The sequence below is a fragment of the Capsicum annuum genome, chromosome 9 (genome assembly GCF_002878395.1).
Source record: "Capsicum annuum cultivar UCD-10X-F1 chromosome 9, UCD10Xv1.1, whole genome shotgun sequence".
Classification (NCBI taxonomy): Eukaryota; Viridiplantae; Streptophyta; class Magnoliopsida; order Solanales; family Solanaceae; genus Capsicum; species Capsicum annuum.
The window spans coordinates 31,992,891-31,998,890 of NC_061119.1; positions in this window are offsets into that span (position 1 = coordinate 31,992,891).

The window sequence follows — 6,000 nt, forward strand, 5'->3', positions numbered from 1 at the left end:
TTTCCTTTTTAAGGAAAAGTTTCCTTATAAACAAAAAAATCATGCTTTTTTATAAAACCTAGTAATTATTAATTTTTAGATTGTTTAGGTTTGAATCACTTTAAAATAAGGATTTCTTTAATTAATTTATTAATGATAGTTGTCTCTCTTTGTTTAAATTATTTTTTAAAATTATTACATTATTGAAATTGATAGCATTTATGATTAAACAGATAAATCTACTTGTGATTTGAGGTAAGTTCTTTTAAAAAATTTAGTATTAGTAAATTATTGAAGCTAACAATAAACAAATTATCATGTATTCTTGATAACAATTGCTAATTGAGAATATTTTTTTTGTGTGTGTGAAATTTGAGATATCTTATGATTGTAGAGAAAAATTTATTTGTGATTTTTAGGTAAGTATTCTAAAGTTTAATTATATACTTAATGTTTACAATCTTGATGTATCTATGATTAAAGAGATGAATTTTTTGTGATTTGAGATAAGTTTTCTAAGATTTTAATACGTCCTTGAAGTTTACAATAATAACTATCATATATTCTTGATGGATAATTGTTAATTAAGAAGTTTTTTATTTTAATATTGAGAATAATCATGATTGAAGAAATAAATTAGCTTGTGATTTGAGGTAAATTTTTTAAGATTTTAGTACTATATTTTTTATGTTTATAAAAATAAATTATCATGCATTTTAATAGACATTTGCTAATTGAGAAGTTTTCTTTTGTAATTTTAATATGTTTTTGAAGTTTAGAATAACAAATTATCATGTATTCTTGATAGAATCGTCATTATTTTTAATATTCTTTTGAGGTACAAGCTATATCATCTAAATAAATATAAATTTGCAGGTAAAAATTTACTATAATGGATGGCTAAATAATTGTTGGAATATATTTTCTTTTATAGTATAAAAATGATTTTATAAAATGGAATTCATTAAAGCGAGGTACACGCGTGGGACACGTATCCTAAACTAGTTTGAATAGAAAAGCATAGATTCACTTAAACCCAAAAAACTCATCACACCTAAATTTGGTATTTGTTTGGTGGGTGGTGTGCATTTGGATATTAAGGTATCGTTTGGTTGGAAACAAGTTATCTCGAAATAATTAATTTTGAGATTAGTTATTCCACCATATATATAAGATAACTTATTTCATCAGTAAGACATAAATGGTGAGATAAATAATTTATTGACTAACTAATTCTTCCAACCAAATATAATATAAAATAATTTTATATTTTATTCTGAAACTATTATAACTTACACATCCCACTAAACTACCCTAAAAGACAAAGAACCAATTTGAACTGCCTAGGTTGGAGTGCTTCAAGTAAATAGTGAAAATAAAAATTTTGTTAAAAGCGTGAATTTTTTTTTTTTTTTTTTTTAATGGATCGATCACCCACCAACTACGCCACTGCCTTATGTACTGGACCACAATGCATCAGATAATATCTGGAGACATTGAACGGACTTAGTGGATATTTGGATGAGCTTATATTTTGATTAAAATAACTTTTAAGTTATTTTTTACTTTTTTAAGTGTTTGATAAGTTTTAAAATTGCTTAAAAAAAAAGCTAAAATATATTTTTTATAAGTCAAAAACTAAAAGCTTCAATTCCTAACTTTTTTTTTGGCTTATAAACCATTGTATTTTGACCAATTAAAAGACATTTTTATCCCTCAAAATTCTCCCTTATTCCAAAATTACCCTTGTGTAGCCCCAAAATAGCTTTTAATGCTTAATGTTTGTATTAATTGAATATTTTCACTTTTCGTAACTATATTAGTACTTCTTTTGTATGAAACTTCTAATTTATGAAATATAAATTTTTATATATTATCTCCTTCTTTAATATATTCTTTTAAATTTGGACAATTATTATTGTACAACATATGAATTTCTCTAATAAAAAAATAACTCATCAACCAAAATATATGAAGAATACTCATTGAAGATATACAACTTCATAGACGATTAGTGAATGATCCATCTATATTTCATAGCAATTTTCATATTCACCAATGTTTTAATAGTGATAGTCATTATTCAATCAACGAGTAATATATTTTCTAAATAAGAGACTTTTAAAAAATAATATCATTTGTGACCAACTATTTATCTATTAATGTAATTATAATAATTAGTAATATATATATTTTGCTTAATGATTTAAACTCTTTTAACAAAAAAAAAGTTTTTTTAACGCACAAATTAATAGTCATTCATGAAAATATTTTTAATATATAAATATATTAAAATATATTTTAATTTTAATTTGAATCATTTTAGAAATAAAAATTAACAATGATCAACTCTATATATTGTTAACAACTTTAAGGGTATTTCAGACATTTTGACCAAAAAAAGAAAGCTTAAAAGCACTTATTTACCAAACAAATCAATAACTTTTTTTCAGTTTCATTACTTTTATCTATACCCGTAACTATTTATTTTTAAAGTAAGTTCAGCACTTTCAAAAACATTTTTAAATCACTTTTAAAAAGCTATATTTTTTTTGGCCTATCCAAACGAACCCTTATTTAAATTACAGCGAAAATCAGCAACGCGGAATTTTTCAATAAATGTTGAGAGGCACAAAAACGGCTGAAACACCATTGATAAAGACATAGTGCTTCCCAATAAATTTACTCAATATAATCAATGGCGGAGTCAGAATTTTCATTAAGCAGGTTCATTAGTGAGCACACGAACTAACCAAAGAAGGTTCAACCTCTATTATATATAAATATAAAATAATAATTTTAATCATATATATATATATATAGTATAATTTTTAGTTAAAGGTGATTTGGATGAATCCCCTATTGCAAAGGTAGCTCAGCCCTTGAATAGAATTAAGAATAATAATGTTTTCTTAGTCCAATGAGAAGTCAAACAATCGAAGTGCTCATCTAGTTCCTAAATAGTTGTCCGGATTTTACTTGCAATTTCTTTAAGAAAAATATTAAATTCTTTAAGAAAAATATTAACAGTATAAAATTAATTAATTATCCTTATTTATTATCGTTCTCTATTTAATATTTTTTTTTTAACACTATATTAATATCCCTCCATATTTATAACTAAGGATAAATAAGAAAAAAATAAGTAATTATGCTTTGATTTGTAAAATAACAAGTATAAAAATATTTATTTTAGTAAGGACGATAACTAATTAAGAACGAAAGGGGTAGAAAATAACACTTCAACACATTACACATGCACTTGCATAAATGAAGGTTGGCCAGAGTTTGGGCAATTCAACCGATCTGCATTAAGCTACACAAAATATCACTTTGGTCTAGAGTTTGGGCAATCCAGTCCAACTGGTAATATCTTTTCATATATGGTTGACTAATAACAGGGAAGGGGTCAGAAATATGGGAAAATTGAAGGAAATGTGTCATTTAAATCTTGAATGAAGAATTGGTGACATTGACCAACATAAAGGTCAAACATAATTAGAAAATTTAATTAAGTTAATTGTGGACTTGATTAATATTTTTAAAATTTTCTAATCTTTTCAAAATATAAATCAACCCACACCCCTTTCCTCTCCAAATCAACCGTCTCTCTCCTCTTTCCCCTTTCTGTATCTCTACTGTTTCTCTCAAGCTTCTCCCAATCAATAGTTCTGCAAATTTCTCCCTTCAATCCCCAGCGACTTCAACCTCCCGGTGATAAATAGTTGGTCTTCGAGTTCCTTTTCGACTTCAACCTTCAATTGACGTGACAACATTGCTCACGTGCGACAACAACTTTGAGCTCTTCATCGTCCCTTTTCTTCTTTCATAGGTAAAGAATTAGGCTTTTTAGTTATTAAGAAATAGAAGAACTTGAGCCAACTTCTCTTCTAGTATTGGTTAAAAATTTTAATATTTGCTGCTTAAATTTGAAATAAGGAGTGAAGAAAAACCTAATTTCTGGTATTTCTTGTTCCCCCATTCTCTTTTCGAAGTGAAAAATGATTTTTGTTGTTACTGTAGTTCTTGTTGTCAAACTGTTGATTCGATTTATCGGTGTCTGTTGAGTTTTTTGAAGTTTGATTTTTGTTATTTGTGTTTGTACAAATAAAACAACAATTTTGGTATTTTTGGTCACTGTTGATGTTCTTGGCATCTGTGTTGTATTGTGTTGGTGTTGTTGGATTAATTTCTTGTTTTATGGTGTATTTAATATTAAATAGTGATATTATTGCTGTTCTATTAAACAAAATCTTGCTACTATTTTTTTCTCTGCAACAGATGAACCACCTGATGCAATAGATGAACCATCTGATGCAATAACTGAATCATCTGATGCAACAGATGAACAATTTATTGTTTGAAATCCTATAAACTATTCTAATAGGATGACACTTTCAATTCATCTGTTGCGACAGATGATGCTTTTGTTGGAAGAAATCTAAATAATATTCACAGTTGATCTGTTGTATCGACCAGTCATCACTTTCAACAGATGAGTGATCTGCTGAAAAAAATTACAATAGTATAGAAACTATTTTTATTGTTTACAATAAATTACTCTTTTGTTGCAATAGGTTAGTTATATATTACAACAACTGAACCATCTAATGCAACAGATGATCAATCTATTTTAAAATCCTATCAAGTATTCCAACAGGACAACATGTCCAAGACTTTAATTTCTCCCAACAAATAATTTATCTGTTCCAATAGATGGCGCTTCTGTTAGAAGAAATTAAAATAATATTAACAGTTAATCTGTTGCACAGTCCAGGAATCTGTTTCAACAGATGAGTGATCTGTTGGAAGAATCACAATAGTGTAGAAACTATTTTTATTATTTACAATAGATTAATCATCTGTTGTAACAAGCTAGTTATAGATTGCAATAAATAACACATCCGTTGCAACATATGTGTGATCTGTTAGAACTATTATTTTATTGTGTTGTTCATGTTAGATTTACTGTTATCCTTTTTTTAACGATGCTTTAATCAATTGTAATATTTTTTATTTTTCTGTTATTTTTAGATGATATGACTCCTAAAAGAAAAGAAACTGAATCAAGTCCAAGTAAAGGAACAAGTGAAGCAGCTAGACTACATCCACCACTCTATGTGCTTGCTTTACAAATATTATCTCAATCAAAAGCAGAAGATAATGAACATGGAGATAAGGAATGTTTCAAAATAGATAATCCAAATGCTAATAGCCCTTCCACTGAAGAGTTGGTCAAAACTTTCAGCATTGATAGTTATCTGTGAGAATACAGTGCGATGGTGCCACAAATTTAACTGGTACCATGGGAAAATGTAAGACCCCACAAAATTTTTTTAGCTTAATTCAGTCCTTTAAGTTTGTTAAGAGGGGGTCCCAAACTTACAAAATTCTAGCTAAGTATTCAGACTTAGTGTTATTTTAGCCTTCGAAAGTTTTCATTCTTATTCCATGACCTTTACATCCTTTAAATGTTGATATTTAAGTTAATTCATAATCAGGAATATCAATAGAGGTTTCGGGACAAGTTTTGGATTTTTTGGGCCTCGTTTAGACTATGTTTGAGTGCCCAAAATAGTGGGTCGACGCGATCTTGATGCGTTGCGTCGACCATCGCATCGATAAGATAGTTTTCCCTAGCTTCAGTGCAAATTCTATTGAACCGATGTAGACTCGACGCGGTACGTTGGCAATCGCGTCAATGCCAACGACGTAACACATCGGCCTGCGCGTCGGTAGCACAGTTTACATGCATTAAAAGGCCGCTTTCTCAGGGCTAATTAGGTCTTTTTCCCACTCCCTTTAGCCCCCAAAACACAAAATTAAACCCTTTGGAGAGCAATTATATTCATTCTTTCACAAATTTCTCAAGAACAAGAACCCTAGGTGTTCAAATTTCAAATCAAGAACTTAAGAACTCACCATTAACTTTTAGAAATTCATCAACTATGGTATGTGGAGTGTTCATCCAAGGGTCCCTTCCACCCTTGGAGTCCAAGAAACTATTTTGTTACTTCTAGT